We start from the raw sequence: 26,003 nt of genomic DNA on the forward strand, positions 1-26,003 counted from the left end.
TTTGTATTAAATCTCATAGAAGAGGTTATTAAGTCAATGTGGTAGAAGAAAAGGCTACAAATGCCAATGAAGGTGAGGAATATTCAGACTCGTCTACCATGACCAGTGAGTTAGGGGTATGTGTAAATATGCAACCAGTAGTAAACGGTGACCTGGAAAGAAGACAGTTAATAAGTGGTCAGTAAGTATTTATTAAACTTCTACTCTTATTGATAGGCATTATGTTAAGTACTGGGGATACAAAGGCAGGCAAAAAATAGTCCTTGCTCTTGAGAAGTCTTGAGAAATTGAGGATGATCAATAGAACAGAGGCACCATCTAGCACTATGGGAGATCAGGAAATGTTTCTTGTAGAAGATGAGATTTGAAGGAAGCCAGGGAAGCCAGGAGGCAGATATGAATATGAAGGGAGCATTTAGACATGAAGAACAGCCAGTGAAAATGTCCAGAGTCAAGAGATGAAATGTCTATATTGGATTGCAGAGCACGTTGGGAAGGAGTAGTGGGTGGTGGAGCAAAGAAGTAGTTTTATCGGTGAGGAGACAAGTCTCAGAGAGAACCGAAAGATAGAGAGAGTGAAAAAAAAGATTTAAGATGAAAGTAAGTTTGAGAGTTATGGAGCAAGAATTCCAGACAGCACAGTGGAAGGAGTAACTGGAAATGGAGTGGGGAACTGGAGGGTGGGGGACAAGTAGAGTTGAGGAGATTAGTAATAATTGAAGGGCAGTATAGAATGATGGATTGGATTTACACAAGTCTAGCATTTTGGGGGGTGGAGAGGGTGTGGTGTGGTGGGAGTAAGTTAACTGTTAAGGAATGAGTCCAGGAAGAGTATCAGTGGTTGGAGAGAGGTCTTTTGAGAGAGGTGGTTTTGAGGGATGGTTCAAAGCCCTCCTTTGAGGTCTAACCTCTTGGTCGATGATGATGTTGTGTTCCATGAGCAGCCAATGGTTACTGGGATAATATCATTTGGGAAAGGTAGTTTGCAATCAGGTTGTGAAAGGCTTTAGTTGTCATCTAGGTAGCTAGGTAGTGCATAGAACACTGAACTTAGCTCCCAGACCTAATCAGTTGCCATGTTGTATCTAATCCACTTCCAGCATAGTTTTCTCATATCTCACCCTTTTCCTGCGCCCAGACCACAACCTTTCTAGTTTAGGCCCTCATGAACTCAATTGGGTTATTGTAATAACCTTCTAATTGGCCTTTCTGCATCTAATCTCTCTCCCGCCAATCCATTACCCTCACAGCTACCAAATCAATATTCCCTAAAGGACAGGTCTAACAATGTTATTACCCTGGTTTAAGAATATTCAGTGGCTCCCAATATTTTTAGAATAAAGTCTTTTGTTTGGCAATAACCACAATAGCTAGCATTTATATAGAACTTTGAGATTTACAAAACCCTTTATATATGTTATTAATTACCTGAGAGGTAGGTACTATTATTCTCATTTTGTAGATGAGGAACCTGAGGTCAGTCAGGTGAATTATCCATGAGTCATGTAACTAGTAAATGTTTGAGGCAGGATGTTTGTTCAGGTCTTTCTGACTCCAAGTCCAGTTGGAGATACGAGATGGGAGGGCAATAGAGAAGTTAGAGCAGGGCAGTTAAATTTAAGAATTATCAGCATAGAGATGGTAATTAAATTTGTGGGAACTAATGAGATTACCAATTGAAATAGTATAGAAGGAGAAGAGAAGAGGGCCCATTTTAGAGCCTATGTGTGATACCTATGATTTGAGAGTTTGACCTGGATGAGATTCCAATAAAGGACACTGAAGAGTGATCTGATAGGAAGACCAGGAGAGAACAGTGAGCCAAAAACCTAGAAGGAACAGTGTGTCACAGAGAAGAGGGTGCTTAACAGTGTTAGAGGCTGCAGAAAGGTCAAGAAGTATGAGAATTGAGAAAAGGCCATTAGGAGATCATCAGTAACTTAGAAGAGAGTAGGTTTGGAGGTAGAAAACATCTGAATGATATGAGTTAAGGAAGAAGGGAGAAGAGGGAGCTCATGGAGAATGGCTTCATTTTTTTCCGAAAAATATGAAGCCAGGTCTTAGCTGAGAGGGTTGGGGAATGGGGAGCCATGGGAGGTTTCAGGAGGGTGAAAAAGTTTGGAATAGCTGCTGTAGAGAGTGGTATAGTGAGGTGATCTGAGAGGTTTTGGTCTAGGAACAAGCATTGCCAAACAGCATTGAAGGCCTAGTTGAGGTTGTATAACATAACTTTGCAGTGGTCTCAGAATGACTGTGTGGTTTTCTCCACCTTCTTTCAGCAGCGTGTGTGTAGGAGTGAAGGCACTGGATATTGGGAGTGATCCAAGGCTGAGACTTGGCAAGGCATAATTAGTGATATTATAAGGAGGCTAGGACTCAAGAGAAGAGGACAGTGTAGGGTTGAACTCGTTCACCAAGGTGTCAAGATGGGGAAAAAAGGAGAGGGTGGCTAGTACAAAGAAGATGGCCTGGAAGAGAATTGAGGGGTTGAGGGTTTGGAGGTAGCTGTGTGTACTACTAGTAGGGTTTTGTAAAGAAAGGCAGAGAGAGAGGTGGAAAACCATTAGATTATGGTCAGATAGAGGGATTTCCGAATGCTTGAATATGGCGGTGATATGTTTGTGGTTGATGGCAAGATCAAGGGTATGATCATCTTTGTGTATGACTGAGTTGGGGCAGAGGTCATGAGAATTGAGTAAGTTGAGGAACTGAGTGGTTTAGGGTGTTTGAGGGAGAGTCAGTATATATATATATGTTAAAGTCCTCTAATATGAGAAGTTGGGGAAGAGTGAAAAATTTGAGTCAGGTACCAAACTTGTTGAAGGAAGGAAGGGGCAATACTTGCAGATCTGTAGACAATAGCTTCAAGACTTTTGATTGTGTGGTCAAAATAAATTGCATGAACTTCAAAGGAGAAGAGGTTACTCAGTGATGGAAGTAGGGGGAGAACTTGGAAATGGCATTGGAAAAAAAGGAGTATTCCAAGTCCCCCACCTCAGCCAGTGAGCCAAGAGGAATGAATGAAGGTCCACTTAGTATTGACCAGGGAGACTGTGTATATGGGTGGGAGGCAGGTTTCAGTGATTGCTAGAAAAAAATGAAAGGTATAGGAGAGGAAAAGATTTAGGATGAAGCGAATTATGGTGCTTATAGAACAGGCATTCCAAAGGAAGTGGGTGGTGCTGTTTCTTTCAGACTTTGGGGTGGGAGAGTTGAGGGTACTAGAAATAAAGTAGTGGGTGGTAGGGAATGGGAGATGGAATTTCAGAATCACTGGGATGTGTAAGTTATGTTCAGGTGTGAGTGGAAGGTGCCATTTCTCTTCCTAGAGGAAGCTAAAGATCAGGCAGGAGACAAGTGTAGCATAACATGGTCAGTTGGAGGAGGGGGAACATTTCATTTATCCTATTCCTTCTAAAGGCAGGAGACTAGTGGCAGGAGACGAAGTCCTTCTTCCCAACAATTTTTTGCCATTTCTTCAAGGGACAAGTGCAGCAGGAAATGGAAGGCCTGAGGTCAAAGGGGTGGTTTTTCCTTTTTAACTAGAGGCTCTCCACATCACAGGCTGGAGATCAGGTTGGCAGCAGGAGTTGGAAGGCCTGAGATCACAGTCAGGGCAAGGTCTCACTCCTCTTCTCACCTGAGGTTAAAGATCAGGAAGTAGAAGTGGTTAAAAATAAAGCTGTGGATAATTTCCAGAATGTGAATTTAGGGTGTGTAGAAGGATGCTGCTGCTCTGAACAGAAATTGGGAAGTTAGGAAGAGGAAAGAATTTGGTGAAAAGTTCAATTTTGGATACGTTGAGTTTAAAGTACCAAGTCAGGTAAAAATGTCTGACTGGCAGTTGGAGATTCAAGATGGTGAAATTCAGCCTGGATATGTAAATTTTAGATTCATCTACTTAGAAATGATAGTTGATTCTCCTGGAGCTAATGAAATCACCAAGGCAAGAAATGTAGAGGGAGAAGAGAGGACCCATGATAATAACTAATTTATTTAATAATAGCTAGCATTTGTAAAAAGTGCTGTAAGGTTTGCAAAGAATTTCACTCAACAACAGCCACACAATAAAAATGAATGTCAATATATGTAATATTTCACACCTATAGTCTCTCACCTCTGCAAAAAACGGACAGAGGTGCCTTTTCTCAATTCTTTTCTGGAGTCAGTTTTGGTCATTGTAATCTATCCAAACCAAATCTATCCATTGTAATCTATCCAAACCCCAACCATAATAGAATAGATTGTTTATTACATAAATATTATATTCAGTCACAAAGAAAATAATTAGTTTAGAATGCTAAGACAGAACATGGTACATAATTTTAATTGAAATAATTTCAGGCATCTAGACTTTGCAAGTGTACTAGGCTTAGAGTTTGGAAGACCTGAATTCACATCCAGCCTCAGACATTTATTAGCTGTGTGACCTTGGGCAAGGCATTTAATCTCTGCCTGCCTCAGTTTCCTCAACTGTAAAATGTGGGTCATAATACACCTGCTTCACAGAATTGTTATGATCCAATGAGATGATATTTGTAAAGCGCTAAGCACAGTGCCTGGCACTTCTCCTTTCCCACCCTGTGTCAGGGAGGATTCCATGGTGGAGAGGCCTAGATCAGATGGCATAAATAAAAATTCTTCATCAGAAAGACAGGATCAGATACAGGTCTTCTTGACTCCACACCCAATGTTCTCTCCAATGTCCCTGTCTAGCTGAACTTAGCACTGGACTTAGGATTGGGAAGATTTGTTTGAAATATGACCTCAGACATTTACTAGCTGTGTGACCCTGGACAAGCCATTTAACTTCAGTTTCCTCATCTACAAAATGAGAAGCCTGGACTGGATTCCCTAGAAATTAATCATCTGTTTGCCAAGCACTGCGTTTAGCACTTCACAAATATTATCTCATGGGATGATAGATACAACACTGATAGTTTGAAAGGGCCCCAGTGTTTAAAAAAGCTCACCCTATATATCGGCTGACCATATATGACATTATCGGCTGACCATCACATTGTTTTAGGAAGAGAAAAGGGAAAAATAATGATCAGATCTTTTTTTTCCATCCTGATTTCTTCTGAAATGTTAAAAAATGCCTTTGCATTCCTATGTCTGCTGTTATCTTGCACATAGTAGGCACTTAATAGCTCTCTGTTGAATTTAATTGTAAAATCTCATTTATATGAATTCTAAAGTTTACAAAGTGCTTCTCTCACAATAAAGACTTCAGGTAGGTAGTGTAGTTATTTCAGTTTTCCAGGTGAGGAAACTGAAACTAAGTGACTGGTCCCTGGTGACCCAGCTGGTCCCAGCAAGTGGCTGAGCCCTGTCTTGAACCCAGCTCTGCTGACTTCAAGCTGTACTACAGCAGGTCCTAAAGGAAATGGGGAAACCAGAGCAGCAAGTCATTTCACAGAGGCACAGGATGTGAAAGATGACTTGCACTTGCAGACACTCTGTCCTGCCCAGAGCAGCTGATTGAATACAGGGCAGAAAACTTTAAAAAATTTGTGTGAAATTAAACAAGAAATAAGGATTTAAAAAACCCAACTCAACAAAAGCCATGTTTCCTTGTTATTCGGGTTTCCAAGGTGATATATCTTCTACTTTCAATGCTTTCAGTGACATTTCTGACATCTTATGAAATGCTCTCCAAGATAACTGCAACAACAAAAGAGAAGAAAGGAAGTATTTAGTAACAGGGAGGTAAGAGCTGGTGGTTGAGACTGAGCCTTGTAGATGAATGATTCACTGGTGCAAGGGAAGGAAAAAGACAACCCTGGAATTCCTTGCATTCTCATATGTTCCAGGCTTCTGGCTTTTTACAGGCAGGATTCTAGGGAGAAATAATCTTGGTCTTTAATCTTTGTGTCAATTACTTATTTTTCAGAGATAGAACACTGACGATTCAAAATGACTACCTTTTGTGGAATGACAAAACAAAAACATCAAAATGACTGCTTTTTGTGAAATGGCAAAGAATAAAAAGATAGATCATCTTATTCCCAGAGGACGTGTGAAATTAATATTTTACTGACTATTTATTTGCAGTTCTTATGTATCTCTTCTATTCTTGAGGACGCTCCCTCCTGATGTTAGAATGGTAGTAACTTGAGTACACAAATATGTTACAAATTCTTTGAGAATCAATACCCACTTATTGTGTTATACCTTTGGTAATGTGATTTGCCAGGATATGATCAGAAGATCATAGATCTAGGCATAGAAGGGATCTGAGGGGTTATCTAGGACAGTCTCTTCATGTTGTAGATGAGGAAATGAATCCCCTAGAGGGGAAGTGAATTGTCCAAGGTCACATGGATACTAGTTGCAGAGCCAGGATCCCAGCTGAGGTCCTCTGATTCTAAATCCCTAATATTTTTCTTCCCAAAGCATCTTATTGTATTGGATGTCATATATATACACCCATATAACCATTTACACCTGCACTTCAGTTTCTTCATCTGTAAAACAGGAATAATAGCACCTATCTGGTCGTTTAGAATTATTATGGCCAAAATATCTCCATTTTTTGAAACTTTGCAATCAACTTTGTGATGATCCTCACAGGGATTATAGATTTAGAACTGGACCAGACCTAAGGGACATTGAATTCAATCTCTTTATTTATTCAGGGAACTTCTAGGGCATTGTAAGCCATGTTGGCCCAACCAACCCCCTTCATGTTAGGAAGGGACTAGTGCCTTTCTTCAAAAGCACATAGGGAGTGACAGACAACATTTAAAACTAGGCCATCAGATTCTAAATCCAGAGTTCATTGTTTTTCATGTAGGGCCCTTCCCAGAAATAGAGATCTGAAGTTTGAAGGAGTGGGTTTAAGGGAATGGAGACAACGAGTTCTATCTAGAATATATATTGACTTTGAAATACCTATGAGCCACTAGGTAAAGAGGTTCAGCAGATAGTTGATAATTTAGGATTGGAGTTCAGTAGATAAAGTTTTTAGGCATATGTAGGTGTATATACATCCATACATATGTAACACATGCATGCATGCATGTATACATGCACATAAACACACGGAGCAGATAAGATCCATCAAGGAGGGAGAATGAAAAAGGCCTCTAAGCCAAGGCTTAGGGGCCAGTTGGTGGATGATGATTTAGCAAATCAGTCAGCTGTTAATTAATTGGCATGTATTAAATGTGCCAGGCATTGTGTTATGAATACAAAGAAGGAGGACCCACAGCTTAAATCAGGAGGAACAATTTCTTGGAACCCCAGGGAGGAGAAAAAATTCAGGAGGAGAGGGAGTTAACAGTTTTAAAACCTCTCTCTCTGGTAGGATGTGGCTTGTATAAAGGTAATCAGATAAGAAGAGATGCTTGGTAACCCAAGAGAGAGTACTTTCAGTTGTGGGATTGCTAGCTCGCAGAACCCCTTTTCCTCTTCCTTACTTGATTTCTCCCTTGATCTCTTTTTCCTCAGATTTTCTTAGAGCACAACACTCTTATCTCTCTGTCTCTATGACCAAGTTTTACTTTTTATCATTCTTAGTTTTGTCTTATTCTCCACCTCATCAGAGAGTAAACTCCTTTAGGGCCTGGAATGTTACGGTTTTTTATCTTGTATTCTTGATATAGGTCCATGGAAATGGAAGATTACTTTGAAAGCAACATGAAAGGAGAGTCTCTGAAAAATTGTAAGGAAATACAATAATTGAACTTTAATTCTTTCCCTTATTTGATTGGTTTAGGTTGGCCACAGTATTTAGCTTGATAAGGTGATTGTGAGTTTCTTGGTTTCTTCCTTTCTGAAGGTTTTCCCCTCCACCATTTTGGGTAAGATCCTAAGTTTGTGGTCCTTAGATAATTCATTTTGTAGGAATTTTTTCATTAGAATTTGTTATGTTTGGTTATTTATAAAATTCATTTCCTGGTTCTTGAGAATCACAAGCAAATAAACTCTAGACTTACTCCCCCACCCTAGGCACTATATGGAGGAGTGAGAAGTCCTTGGAAGCCAGATACTGATGGTGCTGATGGGGATTTAAACATACGTCTGACCTCAGAGTCTGCATTTTTCTTATCTAGAGGGCAAACAGATTCTAAGGGGGTAGATCTTCCCTGGGAAATGCCTGGTCTCTAACTCTCCATGAAATTCTAATTGAGCACATGATCAGTATCACCTCTGCTCTGGGGCATGATTGAATGAAGACTTCCTGGCCTTCTAAAAGAGACATTGATACCAACACCTCTAAGAATAAAGTATAGTTTTGGAAGGTCATATATGCAGAGTTGGAAGGGTTCTTAATCAGGTCATCTACGAACATTTATTAAGCACCTACTCTGTACTAGGCAAATGATAGAAATACAAAAAAAAGGCAAAAAGTAATCCTTCCCTCAAGGAGCTTATGGTCTATTGGGGAAAATAACATACAAACAACTATGCACAGATAAGAAATATGCAGGATAAATTGGAGGTAGTCTCAGAGGGAAGGCACTATATGGTCCAAATGCCTTCCCTCATTTTACAGATAAGGAAACTGAGGTTCAGAGGTGAAGGACTTTCTGACTCTGGACATTTTCACTATTTCTCCTTTGCTGTTGGAATACTCTCCCTTTTTTTCTACCTCTTGATTCCCTGTCTCCTTTAAGTCCCAACTAAAATCTCATCTGCAGCAAGACTTTCACAATCCTTTTTAGTTCTAGACCCTGCTCCCTGTGACTTTATTTCCATTTCATATGCAACTTGTTTGTACATAGTTTGTGTGTTATGTTCCTCCTTAGTCTGCGAGCCCCTTAAGGACCGGGACTTTCTTTTACCTTTGTGTTCCAGGTGCTTACTGCAGTGCCTGGAACATAATAGGAGTTTAATAAATTTGTGTTAACTGATTTCTCTAAAATTTTTAGTTTTCTCTAAAAGTCAAGCAAAATTTCAGGATCAGAGATTTAAAACCCAGATCTTCCACTTCTAAAGTCTCCATCACACTACATGGATTGATCCTTGATGAAAATTATCGAAATTTCATGCAAATTCTCCTAACTAGGGACTTATTAGGGTTAGAGCTGTTGTTGTTGAGTCATTTCAGTCACGTCTGCTGCTTCATGACCCCATTTGAGGTTTTCTTGGCAGTGGTTTGCCATTTTCTCCAGCAAATAGGGTTAAGTGATTTGCCCAGGGTCCCACAGCTGATAAGTGTCTGAGGCTGGATTTGAACTGAGGAAAATGAGTCTTCCCACTCCAGACCTGGTGCTCTATCCTCTGTAACACCTAGCTGCCCAAGGTTTAGAGTTAGAGATGGATAAATACATGACTTCATTTCTTTTTCCCATCAACATTCCTCCTTCCATATCTGAGGGTGGAGGGGGCAAATCTCCTTAATATCTTCCTGCCTCATTCTTTTATTCTCATTCCTGTAACCACCCACAGGATTTATTTCATGTTTGTAAAGTGTTTTTGATTGAATCATTTTAGACAAGATGCAAGATGGCATAATCATAGACCTGTCATTGATGAGTCATTGGCAGAACTGGGGAGAATGACTTTGCTTTGGATTCATTTAGTAGATTTCAGGATTGGAACCTGTGATGCATTTTGGTGGTGGTGATTTTTTAAGAAAGGGTATAGATTGTCAAAAGTGGAAGAAACCTTCAAGGATGTCTGGGGTATCCTGTGTGTCTCTTCCCCTCTTCCCCCTATTATCTCCATTTTATAGGAAAGGAAATTAAAGCTCAGAGGGGACTTGCTCAAGTGAATATGGATAGTAAAGGTCAGAGTCTGGCATTGAACTCAGCTCTCTTGATTACCTGTGTATACTGCTCCTGCCCCTTGGCAAGAGTTGGGGAAGTTTATTGGTCAGAATCAGTTTTGTGATGTGTGTTCTGTGATGTCCCTTCTCTCCCCTTCCCTTCCTTCTCTTTCCTTTCCCCATCCCTTTTCTTTTGTTTTCCTCTTTCCTTCCTTTCTTCTTTCTCTCCTTTCTTTTCTCTTTCCCCTCTTCCTCATTCCTTCCTTCCTTCCCCCTCCTTCCCCCATCCCTTTTCTTTTGTTTTCCTCTTTCCTTCCTTTCTTCTTTTTCTCCTTTCTTTTCTCTCTTTCCCCTTCCCTCCCTTTCTCCTTCCCTTTTTTCTTTCCTTCTTCTTTCCCTCCCTTTCCTTGACTCTCCTCCTCTTCCCTCTCCCTTCCTTAATAGGTAGGTATAGTTTTATCATGGTGCAGATATTCCTGCATTCATACCCCTGGTTTTCCACTGACTAATAGGGTGGCTAGCCACTTCATTTCTCACTTTCCACATCTGTAAAATAGAGGTAATCATACGCTCTACCTCACAGAATGTTTGGGAGTATTCCTGCATGTAAAACATTTTGTAAATCTTAAAGTGCTTTATAAATGTCAGATTGTTGTTATTAGCAATGGCGGATATTTATTGAGAACCTACTGTGTTTCAACATTTTTTTCATCATTAATTGGGCAATGTCATATATCCTATGTTGGATACTTGGAAGTGAGTGATGGATAAAAAGACCTGTGTCTCAGTAAATTTGTTTAAATCTCACTCAATGTTAGGGGGCACGGAGACTTTTACTTCTAGACCAAAAAGGCTTCTTATGTTGAAATCAATTAGGTTACATTGCAAGGGATGAAGAGTATTAAATATCAAGGTCCTGAAAGATATAAGGTTAGAAGCTTTTTTGCTCTTGGTTAAAGAAAATGATTTTGCCAAGGTAAAGAGTAATTGGAAGGCTCCGTTTTTGCCCAGTTACTTGTAGTATCTTGACCAACATACTGGTCTTCATTAACAGGGAAGGGAATAAGCATTTATATAGCACCTACTACGTGATCAAGAGCTGTACAAATATCTCATTTGATCCTCACAACAATCTTGGGAGATAGATGCTGTTATTATTTTCATTTTTTTAAATAGTCAAATAAACTTTAGATAAACAGAGATCAAGTGATTTGGCCTGGGATCACTCAGCTAGTGAGGCAATGTTGGAATTCAGGTTTTCCTGACTTGAAGTCCAGTGATCTAGTCATGGCATCATCTAGCTGCCAAATAGAAATGACTGTCTCCCTCCTCAGCACTTTTAATCTAATTTTCTGCAACAGGTCACAGGGCATGGTGGAAATAAATAATAGAGAAAGATTTATGGATCAGGTGTTTATGGGTGTATGTTGGATGAGGTGTGGGTAAGAGATAGAGAACTTGAAAACAAAACTTGGGTTCAAATTCTGTCTCAGATTTATTTCCTGTGTAGACTTGGTAAAGCCTTACCCTCCCTTTGCCTTAGTTTCCTCATCGGTGAAATGAGTTTGGATTGGCTGGTCTCAATCAATCAAAACCAATAAAAATAAATAAAACTTAAAAAAACAAACTAAAAAATAAATCAAAGAAGCATTTCCATAACATAGTAGAATAGAAAAAAAAGATGATTGTACCTCGCTCTGAATCCATAAGCCTTTGAATAATAGACCTCTGTTTTGAATAGAAGCTTGAGGTCTTTAATGGACTGTGCAATTTCTCAAAGGCAATCCAACCAGCTCTACTGTCCTGATTCTGGTTCCATTTGGAGGGTCAAAAAGGAGAAAAAAAGGCTATATATGTATATAGCGCTTTGTAGTTGTTCAGTCATTTGGGTTGTGCCTGACTCTTTGTGACCCTATTTGGGGTTTTCTTGGCAAAGATACTGGAGTGGTTTGTCATTTCCTTCTCCAGCTCATTTGACAGGTGAGGAAACTGAGGCAAACCTCATGAAATGACTTGCCCAGAGTCACACAGCTAGTAAGTGTCAGAGACCAGATTTGAACTCATGAAGATGAATCTTCCTGACTCCAGGCCTGGTGCTCCACTCTACCACCTAGCTATCTGCCCCATATAGCATTTTATATAATGTGAGGAATGTGTTACAAGTATTGGACCCATTTTACATGTGAAGAAGATGATGCATGGAAAGTTTATAACTCTTTGTGCCCCAGTCCATATGCCATAGAGCTCCCAAATTGGTTTGCATTTAAAGCCCTTTACAGTTTGAGTGCAGCTTGCTTGTCCATATTCCTCTGTTTCATGAGGTCTGTGTTGACCATCTTTCCGTCCTTCACTCACATTCCATCTTGTCCCCTTGCCCACATTTGTTCAGGCTGTCTGTCCTTCTGTGCCTGAAAGATACATTCTCCTCACTTGTTCTGCCTCTCAGAATTCTCTGCTTCCTTCAAAACTCAGATAGAGAGCTGCCTCCTAGGTGAGACCTTTCCTAATTCCCACAGCTGCTAGTGCCCCTCCCCCCCATAACCTGGTATTTACTTTTTCTATTCTGTAGTTCTGAGTACATGTTGTTTCTCCATAAGATGTAAGCTCCTTCAGGCAGAGAGTGTCCTGTTCTTGTCTCTATATAGCCCTAGAGCCTTGGCACGTGGTAGGTGCTTAATACATGCATACTGATTTACTTGCCTTACATTACAGGTCTTCTGACTGTAATTCAAATAGTCTTTGCTATCTATCCTGCCCCTCATCCCATGCCTACATTTGCAAAATGAAAGTGAATGTTTAGGCAACTCTTTGGCTAGCCTAGGTCAAATAATTTCACCTGAAGTACCCTGATAATCAAGGCCAGGAAAGGTGAATTTTTATTCTTGATTTCCCTGACTGATGATGGAGAAATGGCAGAATTTTGTACGTGCAGGTGGGATATGAAGTTTCCTTCTGTAATTGGACATCTTATGCAGTCAGGCATTGCTCTTCCCCATGGACAAGAGATTCTTTAGTCCAGTGATGATAATTGGGGCAATGATTAAGGATGTGAAAATTCTCAGAAAAGGAAAATAAAAGACCCTTTTAGATGGTCTAAAATGCTAGAAGAGAACATAAGGGAGAGAATAGAAATATATTTTAGATGAGATTAGATAAAGCATTTATTAATCACCTTACTATGTGCCAGTTACTCTGCTAAAGGCTGGGAATACGAATCAAAGCAAAAAAGGCTTCTTCCTTGTAGGAACTTCCATTTTAATAATGGAAGACATCAGTTAATAAATATTTATTAAACACTTATTCAGTGCCAGGAACTGTTCTAACTGCTGGAGATGCAAAGAAAAGCAAAGGACAGTCTATGCCCTCAAGGAGCTCATGATCTAATGGGCAAGGCCACATACAAGCAGCTATGCATAGATGTGCTAGATATACAGGATAAATTAGAAATAATCAACTGAAGGAAGTCACTAGAATTAAAGAGGGTTAAGAAAGGCTTCCTGTAGAAGGTAGGATTTTAGTTGAAACTTGAAAGAAGCCAGGAAAGGCAGGAGGCAGAGATGAGGAGGGAGAGCATTCCAGGTATGGGAATCAGCCAATGAAAAGATCCAGAATTGGAAAATGGAGTGTCTTGTTCCAGGTAAAGGAGGCCAGTGTCATTGGATCATGGAATATGTGGGTATATGGACTGGAGAATGAGGTGTAAGAAGCCTGGAAAAGTGTGGAGGGGTGGGTTTTGACTATCAAACAGGATTTTATATTTGACCCTGGAAGTGATAGGGAGCCACAGGGATGACGTGCATCGATTTATACTTTAGGAAGATCAATTTGACAGCTGAGTGAAGGAAGGGGAGGAAATTTGTAGTAGAGGGACCAACCAGCAGGCTATTACATTAGTCCAAACATGAGTTGATAAAGGCAGGCATCAATCCTGGAAGTATCAGAGGAGTGAAGGGTTATTAAGATCATAACAGTAATCAAACAATATTCAGAAACTATCCCTCTCTGGATATTTCCCATTCCCCAAATATGGTTTCCCCCTCTTAACTCCTTGAAGGCATAGCCTGCCTTGTTTTTTTATTGTGCCCAACACATAATAAGCACTTAAATGCTTTTTCATTTATTCATTCATTCATTCATTCAAATATGACACAGTACTATGTAATTTGTAGCCCCTGCTCAAAAGCCTTTAGTGGTCCCCAATAGAAGTCCTTGAGCACCAACGTTGTATTTGTTTCTATTTTCTGACCTGGTATTTTAAGGCTTTCCACAATTCGACTCCAATCTACATTTTCAGCATTATTTCTTATTGTAACCTTCTTGGAATTGAGGCTTTGGCCAAACTGTTCTGGCTGCATCTGGCATTGAATGGAATCCTTTACTTCCTTCAAGGCTCATGTCAGATACCACTTCCATCTTAGGACCCTTCTGTGATCCTTCCAGTTGTTAATGTTCTTTTCCAACTTAAATGATCTTTTATTTATTTTTTTTATTGATCCATCTATTATATTTTCTCATCCCAAATATCTCTCCACCTCATCCCCAATCTTGTAGACTCCTTAAAGGTAGGTGTTATGTTATTTTTACTTTTGCATGTCCAGTACCTAGTATAGTGCCTTGCATGGAATAGATACTTAAGGCATTCTCTCTCCCCTTACCCCTTATTTGAAACATTTATTGGAAAAGGTTGTACTCTGTGCTAGGAATGGGTAGTATTCTTGCTGAATGAATGCAGCTCTGCTTAAAGGACCAAAGCAAGTGTAGAAAGGGATCAAAAATGAGGTAATTAACCAGGTTTTCACTGGGCATATTTTGGAATGGGAGACTTAGCATGCTTTGGTGCAGTTCAGAAGTGGTCCTTCTAGAGTAGACCATTTTGTGTTTGTTTTAATTCACTTTTATTTTCAGTACTGAATTTTCTCATTTCCTCTTCCCTCACTCTTTAGAAGGAAAGAAAAATGAAATCCATTACAAATATGTAGACTCAAGTTAAATAAATTCTCTCATTAGCTTTGTTCTCTCCCCTCTCCCCCCCCCCAAAATTGTGCTTTAGTCTGTTTGAATCCATCAACTCTCTGACTGGAGGTGGATAGCGTGTTTCCTCATAAATTCTTTGGAATTGTGGTTGGTTGTTGTGTTGAACTTTGTTCCTAAGTCTTTCAAAGTTGTTTTAGACTAGAGGTATCAAACTGGAGACTCAGTGGTGGGTGGAGGTAATGCTCCTGAGTGTCCCTGAAACAAATTAAAATATTGGGAAAACAAATCAAATTGTAATAAAACATAGATAACATTATATCTTAAAGCTAAGTTGACATGTGGTCTGCAGGGATCCTTATGTAGTGATTAGCGGTCCCCGTTTTTATTTGAGGTGGATACCCCCGTATTAGACAATGGGTTATCAACTTGTTTCGAGTTATAGACTCTTGGCAGTCTGGTGAAGATTAAGGACCCATTCTGAGAAAAAATTTTTTTTAAAAAAATTTATTTATTAAGTATTTTATTTTTTCCCAATTACATATGAAAATAATTTTTAACATTTGTTTTTCAAATTTTGAGTTCCAACTTCTCGCTCTTCCTCCTCACCCCCATCATTGAGAAGAGCAGCAATTTGATATAGGTTATCCATGTGTAATCATACAAAACATATTTTTATATTAGTCATGTTGTAAAAGAAAACATAGACCAGGAAAACACTCCAAACCCCAAGAAGAATAAAGAAAGTAAAAAAAAAAAGGATGACTCAATCTGTATTCAGACTCCATCAGTTCTTTCTCTGGAGATGGATAGCATTTTTATCATCAGCTCTTTTGAGTTGTCTTAGATCTCTGTATTTCTGAGAATAACCAAGTCGTTCACACTTGATCATGTTACAATATTGCTGTTACTATGTTCTCCCGGTTCTACTCATTTCACTTTGCATCAGTTCATGTAAAACTTTTCAGGTGAGAAAAAAATATTTTTAAATACATAATACAAAATACATATAATTACAAAGGAAACCAGTAATATTGCATTACAATTTTTAGAATATTCTTAAAAACAAGTTCATGAACTTCTGGTTAAGAACTCTTCTAGACATGTTTTACCCACCAGGTGATTCTGATCCTAATAGAATCTTGAAATTTAAGTTGGAGGAACCTGGGGAGTCCATATAATCTAGTCTGTATCTCAGCAAGAATCCCTTGTACAATTTATTTGAGGAATCTCCTGACAAATATATGACTATCAGTTCTTGTTAGATGTGCTTCCTTCCTGATCGGGATTCCAATATTCCTATATTTTTATTTGTTTATTGCTGTTGCTGTTGTTGTTTCAGACCTGGGATTTTATTGCTATAGAAAACTTCCAGTGTGGAAATCCCCTTCATCAGTTTGGGCAGTTTTAATAATATATGTATATAGATACTGAAGAAGGAAATGCTAAACCATTCCAGTATCTTTGCCAAGAAAACTTCAAACAATTGGACACAATTGAAATGACTGAATAACAGCATATATAAAGATTCCTTGGGTAAGCCAGGTGTGGCAGCGGATAGAGTACTAGACTACGGTTCAGGAAGCCTCATTTTCCTGAGTTCAAATGTAGCTTCAGGTTTGACCTAATTAGTGGATATGATCCTGGGCAAATCAATTAACCCCGTGTGCCTCAGTTTCCTCATCTGTAAAATGGATTGGAGAAGGAAATGACAAATCACTCCAGTATCTTTGCCAAGAGAACCCCAAATGGGGTGACAAAGATAGGACTGAAATGACAACAATAATATAGGATCCCATTACATGGGGGACCAAGAGGTTGGCAGTCAGTAAACCTTCATTAAGTGCCTGCTGTGTCCCAGGCATTGTGCTGAGTGCTGGAAATACAAAGGTAAAATAAAAACTAGTCCTGGCTTTCAAGGAGCTTGCAGTATAATAGGGAAGGTAACGTGCTAACAACCAAGTACAAACAAGCCATATCCAGAATGAACTGGAAGTAACAACAGGAGGAAGGCATTAGGCTTTAGGGGGGACAGAAAAGTCATCCTGTAGAAGGTGGGATTTTAACTGGGAATTGAAGGAAACCCAGGAAGACTGGAGGTGCAGGTGTGGAGGGAGAACATTCCAGACATGGGGGAAACCAGTGGAGATGGCTGGAGTTGAGAGATGGAGTGTCTTGTTTAAAAACCAAATGGAGGCCAGTGTCCTTGGATTTGGCTGGAAAGATGGAGAGGGTGGGACAGGTTATGAAGGTCTTTGAGCTTCAGAGGATTTAGTATTTGATCCTGTAGGTGATAGGGAGCATAACTGACTTGACCATGGGCAAAGGGCTGTTTTCTGTCCGTCACACATACACACATAGATACCTCAGGACTGTTGTAGCCCATGATAAATGTTGTATGAATATGGCCTATTCCCAGAAAAGCTTAGGAGCACATCCTTATAGCGATCAGGACTGAACCTGTGATTGATTGTCTCGGTACAGGGAACACCCAGGTCAGGAAACTCCCTCAACCAAAGCAGGTTAGTACCTTCTCTTCAACTTAGCCTTAGAGCATTGTCTAAAGTAGTGATTGTCAAGATGTGGTCCTGGGACCCTTAGTAGTCCTTGCGACTTTTTCAAGAGATTCACAAGGTCAAAATTTTTTCACAATAATGCTAAGATGTTTCAATTTCTAATGTTGAAAATATTGATAGATATACCTCATGGGAGGATGTGGAACATCCCCAATAATATTTGAGTGTAAAGGGGATCCTGAGACTAAATTGTTTGAGAACTAATTGGCTCTAGCCGTTGAGAGAAATGTGTCAGGGGCAGGATTTTTTTTCCAGGTCTTTCTAGCTATGAGTTCAACTCCCTATCTTTTACACCATAATGCTTCTCATAGCCTCATAATGAATGTAAAGTCATACATTTGTCTTCAAGTAATCCAGGAGTCACTTAGCATTTCTGTGAAAGACTGACCTCTGTGTTCTTTTTCTGGTTTCAATTTTTTTTTTAAGTACAGTGTAATACTCTGGTTCCATGAGTACCAGAGTTATCCTTGACTCCTCACTCTTGCTCATCCCCCATATCAAATCTATTGATTTCACCTTTGCAACATCTCTGAGGAAAGAACTCTGACACTCTAGCGCAGGCCCTCATCACCCCATGCCTAGATTACTGACAACATGCCTACTGACTCCCTGCCTCAAATCTCTCCTCACTCCAATCCACCCTCCATTCAACCACTAAACTGATTTTCTAAAACCAAAGATCTCACCATGTTACCCAACCCCTCCAATAAACTCCATTGTCTCCTTATTCCCTCCAGTATCAAATACAAACTCCCCTGTCATTCAAAGCCTTTTGTCACCTAGCTCCCTCTTACCTATTTTTTCTTTTTCAATTTTACACCTTAATCTCTGCCAAGTACTCTTTGTTTCAGTGATCCTTTGGCAGTTCCAAGGAGAAGACTTTGCGTCTCAGCTCCAGCAATTTTCTCTGGTTGTTCCTCCATTCTGAAATACTTTCCCTGCTCATCTCCTAATTACATCCCTTCTAAAACCCCATCTTCTACAGGAAGTCTGTGCCAATGCCTCTTAATTCTAATGCATTCCCTATTAATTTTTCCTGTTTATCCTGGTTGTGCCATTTTGATTGCTTATTGTCTTTATGAAGATAGTAAGTTCAAGGACAGGGACTGATTTTTGCCTCTTTTTATTTCCTTAGTACCTGGCCTATAGTACTTAAGAAAAGTTTGTTGACTGACTGACACAGCCTCCCCCATTCCGTATATTTAGGATTTTTCCTCAGGGAGGTTCAGGAATCCTAAGGCATTTGTGTACTACATAATAGGTTATCTGATTTTATAATTTGATTATTGATGTCTCTTCCTTCTTCTTATCCAACTCCTATGGAAAGCTGATTTTATTTTCATTTTTTGTCTGGATATAAAAATGGGGACACAGTCACGATTGTTAGTCCTGACAGTGACTACGAGTTTTGCTATTTCATTCAGAAATCCTTTTGAGCACATGTTTATGCTGAAAAAGCTTCCCAGAGACATTGCCTCTCAGGCTTTGTTAGATGTCGAACAAATGTAGACAACTGCAGAGCGAGATTGCTGACATGGAAACGGAGGAGCTCTCTCTTCTGTTCATCATTTTCACATGAAAAACTAGTCAGAAGTGTTTTCCAAGGGGCGGCTGGAGCTCTGGCTGAGCATGATAACATCCTCAATTTGGCTGCCTTATTTTGCATGTGAGATAGATCAGCCATCTTGCAGCCGTCATGCATTCATGCTTAGTTAATTTGCAAAACATGTCCTCTTAGCCCAGTAGATTAATCATAATAATACTGACTATGTGGGTTGTACCAGCAGTTTAGTAGACATACATAGTACAGAAGAGATCAGGCATGCCTTAGTTCTGGTGTTAGAGGGAGACAGAATACATGGGTGGAAGAAGGTAAAGTGGATGGTGGGGATTCATTTGAATCACGGGACTATTTCCAGAGCTTGTGTACTGTAGAGCCCACAAAGCAAATAAGGAAAAAGTCACTTGTTTGCCCTCTGTGTCTTGTGTCAAAAGTATGAATTGTTCCAGTGGTAGCTTCACTCCGTGACCCTGAAGAGACTTAAGGTTAAATTAGAAATGTAACCAGGGCAACTGGGACCTTGTCCCAAAGCATCAAAATATTGAGGGTCCCATGAACAGACACAGAACATTTTTTTCCAGACATTATGGAGCAATCAATACTCTCTCTATCCCTGCTTTTTGGGAAAAAAAATTCTGCCAGTACTTTTGAGAAAAATAATCTATGCAACTAATTTTCTTAGCTCAGATTTTATTAAAATACAATAAGAATTTATGATAATTTATTTTTATAATTTTTATAATATTTAACAATTAATTCATCATATTTTATAACATGTGAAACACCAAAATAATATAGTATAATTATTGACACAATTTCTTATAAAAATTGGCAGTTAAATTTAATTGTTGAAAAGATCATTATCTGTATAATTGTTTTTGAATTACTTCAGTTTTTTAAAGAGTTGGTGTTTTCTGGAAATCTCTTTTTATATTGTACTTAACAAAATGAATGTGGTTGAAGAATGCAGCATTCTAGTACTTTTAACCTCTATACAAAGAATACTTGACTGATTTTTACACTTCATTGTTAAGTGTAGCAAGTAGTAGGATGGCATAATTTTTATAACAACATGCAAATCTTAAGCATACAATAAATTAATGGAACGCTTGTATTACATTTGCTTGTAAAATGAATTTATATACACATGTATATATAATGTGCTCACATGTATATGCAACATGCACACATGCACATATATGTGCACATATGCATTTGCATACATTCATACACAGGCAGCTAGGTAGTACAGTAGATAGTTGTGGACCTAGAGTCAGAAGGACTTGAGCTCAAATCCTAATTCAGACACTACTCCCATGATCCTGGGCAAATCATTTGACTTCTGCCTTAGTTTCCCCTTCTATAAATGGGGATAATAATAGCACCTACCTTCCTGGATTGTTGTAAGGATCATATGAAGTAATACGTGTAAGTAAAGTGCTTTGTCAAAGCTTATGGCTTCGCAAATGTGACCTAGTTTTTTTTTCTAAAATGGGGTAGCTAGGTGGCACAGTGAATAGACCTCTGGGCCTAGAGTCAGGAAGATCTGAGTTCAAATCTAGCCTCAGACACTTAACTATTTGTGTTATCTTGGGCAAGTCACTTAACCCTGTTTACCTCAGTTTCCTCATCTGTGAAGTGAGCTGAAGAAGGAAATGGCAAACTACTCCAGTATCTTTGCCAAGAAAACCCCCAAATACAAGGAGTCAGACATAATTGAAAAACAAGTTCATTTGAAAAAATATATATATATGCACACATATACATATGTATATTATATAATAATATCACTATATAGAATTTGTTCTGTGAAGTTTGAATTCAGTCAGAGGGCTGCACTTGAGGGCTTGAGGCTGCAGCTTCCCCACCCTTGACAGAGTGTAAGTATACTCTATGTAGTAAACCATGTTATAGAGATGACATATATAGATAAAAATATGTTATAACCTGTTATATATAACACAATGTTATAAGATATGTAATATATAGTATAATACTAACATACAATAATAGTATATATAAAAATATTGTGTGTGTATGTGTGTGTTTGTCTGTGTGTGTGTTTTTCCATCTGTGTTCAAAATCTGTCTGTAGAAGAATCCCTGATTGGCAAGGGTAGTTTTCATCTGGGAAGGTATCTCTGCAGAAATGAGTAAAGACCTGAGGAAGTTTGTAGGATCCAGGGTAAGAATCAGTGGTTCTCAGACACTGGGTTAAGGACAGCTGCTACTAGATATTAACTTCTGGCACATAAGGTGGCGAGGATAGGGGTGGGGGGAGTGGGCTGGGGCTGGATAGTGGGGGCCTAGAGTGGCAGACTTTGGTGAGTGAGGGGCCAGGTAAGGGAGAGATGCTGTGCTGGGGTGAGAGCTCTTCAGGGGTGAGGCTTAGGGATCCAGTCTCCTCATGTTGGGGTCCTAGTCCATCCCCGTTAGGGATGAGGTCCCTCCTCACCTGTGCCTGACAATTGAGTCATCAGTGACTGAGATGAAAAACAAAGCTCGCAAAGAGATTGAACCTGTGACTTGTATGTGCTTCAGCCTGTTAAGTCATGCAGCCTAGAATTCCTTTAGATGAATGCTTTCTAATCCTTTTTAATATGTGATTCATCTGTGACATTGACACAATGTAAGTGGGGGGGGTATTGGTGTTGAACATTTGTCTATAAATATTGCTACATTCTTCCCTTCCTACTCCCCATAATCCACATTTTATATGTATATCCATAGACATGTACGCATACACATAAGTGTATGTAAATAATATATGAAATAATATAATTATACAAGATGTTATTTGAGAGTTGCACACATGTTATATGATGCATGTGTATACATACATACACATATACATATATATGTACACGCTGTTCTCTCCTTACAATGGTTATAATCGCCTCACTTACCCCCCTCTGCCTCAATTTACAAAAATTAGTATAGGAGAGTAATGATTCTGAGAATATCAACTTGCCCCATTTACAAGAGGTAGAGTGGTGCAGTGGATGGAACACTAGACTGAGTCAAATGGGATCAAGTCCCATTTCAGACACTTAACTAGTTCTCTGACTTCAGGTATTTCACTCAGCCTGTTTCCCATGACCTTATCAGTGTGGGTACGTCCCTTTCCTGGTGTCCATTACAACCTTTATACCCCTTCTCATAGCTGTCTAGTGTTTATATGAAGATATTTTTTTATGAGGACATCTAGTGTTTATAAACATAGTTTATTTAGTGTTCTGGAGGCTTTACTTTGGTTCTTCAAAACAAATTCCTGTATTGAAAGTGTGGCTCATTCTGCATCTTAAGTCCATCATCTCTGTGACAAGAGGTGGGTCATGTGCTGAAAAACTCACTCTTGATATTTCTTATATCACTTGCCTGAAAGTCACCACCGAGTAGGATATGTATGCGTTGTCCATGTAGGTGATAAGTGTGTCCCCACGGTTTTGTCATTTGGGTTTGGGGGCATGGTGAAGAAGATCTGATAGATATCCCAGGAATCTTGCCTATCATTTTTCAAAGGAGACTTTGATTCCTTTTTGGAGAGCAGCAAAAGGGGCCACAAAACTGGCTGCTATGCACTCCTCAACACTAAGACTGGTCTAATAAATACACACACACACACATACACACACATACATACATACATACATATATACATATATGTATCTTCATCTTCCCTAAATATTGTGAATCCAAGACACACACACACACGTACACACAGAAGAATTTTGAACAAGAATGACATGATCCTATCTGTATATAAATAAGATAAATCTTAGAGAGTATATGAACAAATCTACCTTGTCATTCTTTATATGTCAATCAACTTACTCAGTAGGGTTGCCCATACAACTCCATGGATACTCTTTTCCATGACTAAACCTGGAATATATTGCTATTTCATTCCTTTTATAAAGCATCTTGTCTTCACTGAAACATTTTAAAGTATAACTTGGTACATTTAGTTTTGTTTTTGCTTTTATTGCTTAGATGTTCTCCCATGTCTGATTGATATTTCTGGTGTGAAAAATTCTAGTTTTAGAACAATGAACATAATATACAATCTATGAAAAGAGTATGGAGAAAGGGTGAACACTTCAGAAAACAAACACATTTTATATAAATATGTATCAACAGAATTCAGAACAAACACATAATTGCTTGAAAACCAAGGATCTTTACATGCCGTTTACATTTATAAGGAAATGAGTTTAATTTTATGTTATAAAATAATTTTATGATTTAAAAAATAAGTATTCTTAAGGAGAAAACTTAGATGATATTTTTGTTGTTAGGAATTAGGGTAAAAATTCTAAAATTGCATAATGTTTCACTCGTTTAGTAAAGAAGTATTCATTTTTTTTATAGACAAAAGGTTAGACTTGTCCTACTAGTCCAAAATTGATAATGCATGTTATGCAAATATGCACAAATATGTATTTAGCTTTGTTCTCTCCCCTCTCCCCCACAAATACAAATATGTATTTGTGCATACATATATTTACGTGAAAGTGACCTGATCCATGTTTTTAGTTGTTTGGGTAGTAGCGAATTACTTTAAACCACCTTTCCTCTCCTGATGTGTATAGTAACTTAAAATTTCTTCATCTGGGGAAAAACCAGGTTGAGGCAGAGTGGTTCACTAGGAGGGAGAACTGGAGATTACAGAGAAGAGCCACACCCAGAAAGGGAACAGACTGTCTGGTCCTTGTCCCCATAGAGTTTAGAAAACAAAGGGGAAGAAGACCAAGCCAATATTCTTAATTTTCCTTCTCTTTGACCTGTGGGACATATTAATGAGAGGGCTTATCCCTCACGGAGACCTGCCTTCTTTTAAAAATGCTATACATTTATTTGTAGTAGTTCATCGGAAGTAAAAGCGTTTATAATAAAAATTCCCATGCAATTTAATGGTTCTTGGATAGAATGCCTTTGCCAGCATAGTTTTAGCTGGGTTGTTATGAAAGAGTTAAGTTTTCCTTCCATTTGGCACTAGATTGGAATGGTTTTTATTTCTCAAGGATTCTGTCCTAGTGGTTCGAAGGTAAGACTAGGGTGGATGCCAGCTGGCACTAGAAAAGGATGGAAAGAAGAGGAGGATTTTATTGGGGGGTTGCACCCAAACCTGAACCCCATTGGACAGTTTACTCCCAGAGTACTCCTGTCACCCCCAAGATTCAAGCCCTGTATCTTTCTGTAACTCAAATGCTTTCTTTGGTTTTTTAATGCCATTGTAAAAATAGAAAGAAATTTGACCACCAGCCTGCATTCCAGTATCAATTATGGTTGACTGCAGAATGAAGAAAAGCTCTTCTTAGAGACCAGTGATACTCTCAGACAAAACTAAAAAACTCTTTGTGGTTTCTTTGGAGTCAAACTCCTTTCTAAGTCTTTTGTTAAAAAAAAAAAAAAACAAACCAAACAGAAACTTCTCTTATGAATTTACCACCTGTCATGGATGATTGTTTTTTTTTTTTTCTAACAGTGTTGGTCGATTACAAAATGCTTCTTAAGAGGATAGTTATAAATAGATTATACTGTCATCGTCCATTCTGGTTTTGTCCTTTCTGGGTCAAGAGGAAGCTCACTAATCTCTTTTGTGTATTGGTTAATTGTGGTGGAGTAGAGACTCAAGGACAAATCCGAGGTAAGCAACTGCTTTTCCTTTTTTACATTTGACTTCCATGGTTGTTTCCCCTTCTTTAAAAGCATGATTCAAGAGAGTTAGACCAAAAACTAGTAATATATAAATAAAAAAGAAGTACTCATAGCACTAATAATAACAAGCTTTTATGTTGTGCTTTAAATTTCGTAAAGCACTGTACATCCGTTCCAATATTTGACCCTCACAAAACCCTGGAAGATAGGTGTTGCTAATTAACTCTTTTTACAGTGGAAGAAACACACTGAGAAAGGTTAAGTGACTTGCCCAGGGTGTTACAACTATTAAGTATCTGAGGTGGTGTTTGAACTAACTTTCTAGGCTCTTATCCATTTTGCCATCTACCAAGTGACTTTACAATCTCACTGGTGGCTTCTCAACCTCAGGGCAATGGAACACTTTTCAGTTGTAGCTTACAAATGAAGATTACAAGAATGCTGGACTATGATTTCTGGACTCTGAGCTATAGAATTCAATCCAACTCACCAAGCACTTGTTAAGTACCTACTATGTGTGGAGGCACAATAATAGACACTGGGGATGCAAAGATAACATCAAAAAAAAATTCCCATTACTTACCTCAGTGGGTGGATGAGGGAAGGGAAGAATTTAGAACTCAAAATTTAAACAAAATGCTAAAAATCATCAATTTATTCAAAGAAAACAAATAATTCCTGCTCTCAAATAGTTTACATTCCATGTCATTGACTGAAAAATATTATTTTATTTTAATCCTCACGACAATCCTGGGAGGTAGGTGCTATGATTATCCCCATTTTATAGGTGAGAAAATTGAGGCAAACAGAGGTTAAGTGACTTGCCCAGGTTCACACAGCTAGTGTCCAGAGTCGTATTTGAACCCACACATGATAACCGTGGAAAGATCACTCGCTCTAGAGTTAGAATTTGCACCTGATGTTCCCTGCCTGTGTGACGTTGGTCAAATCACTTAACTTCCCTGGGCCTCAGTTTTCTCACCTGTGAAATGAGAGGATTAGATTAGATAATCTGAAGTGTTTCAGATGTGTCCTGTAATTCTGTGGAAATGTCTTAAGTACATACAGGATAATTTGAGAATGAAAAGCAAAAAATAATAGAATCACAGACCAAGACATCCACTCCCCTCCATTCAAGGTGGACTTGTTCAGTTGTGTCCAACTCTTTGTGACCCCATTTGAGGTTTTCTTGGCAAGGATACTGGAATGGCTTGCCATTTCCTTCTCCAGCTCATTTTACAGATGAGGAAACTGAGGCAAACAGGGTTAAGTAATTTGTCCAGAGTCACAGCTAGTAAGTGTCTGAGGCTGGATTTGAATTGTCTTTCTGACTCCAGGCTTATCACTCTACCCACTGTGCCACCTAAATGCTTTATTGTGCAGGTATTGTGCTTTACTGTACAATAATAATAATGATAGCTAACATTTATGGAATTCTTGCAAAGTACCTTCCCTCTGTTGATTATTTCCAGTCAGTCTTGTATATAGCTTGTTTATTCATAATTGTTTGCATCATT

General features: G+C 38.8%; 1 long non-coding RNA gene across 3 annotated transcripts in view; it reads left to right on the plus strand.

The window, feature by feature from the left end:
• LOC140529537 (uncharacterized) overlaps positions 1–26,003 on the plus strand; it is a 154,770-nt gene that overhangs the window by 20,103 nt on the left and 108,664 nt on the right. For all 3 annotated transcript variants that reach the window (XR_011975582.1, XR_011975583.1, XR_011975581.1), the window contains one exon: positions 24,314–24,475. This is a non-coding gene — a long non-coding RNA (uncharacterized lncRNA). The remainder of the gene's footprint in view (positions 1–24,313; positions 24,476–26,003) is intronic.

This window comes from Notamacropus eugenii, chromosome 2 (assembly GCF_028372415.1).
Source record: "Notamacropus eugenii isolate mMacEug1 chromosome 2, mMacEug1.pri_v2, whole genome shotgun sequence".
NCBI lineage: Eukaryota > Metazoa > Chordata > Mammalia > Diprotodontia > Macropodidae > Notamacropus > Notamacropus eugenii.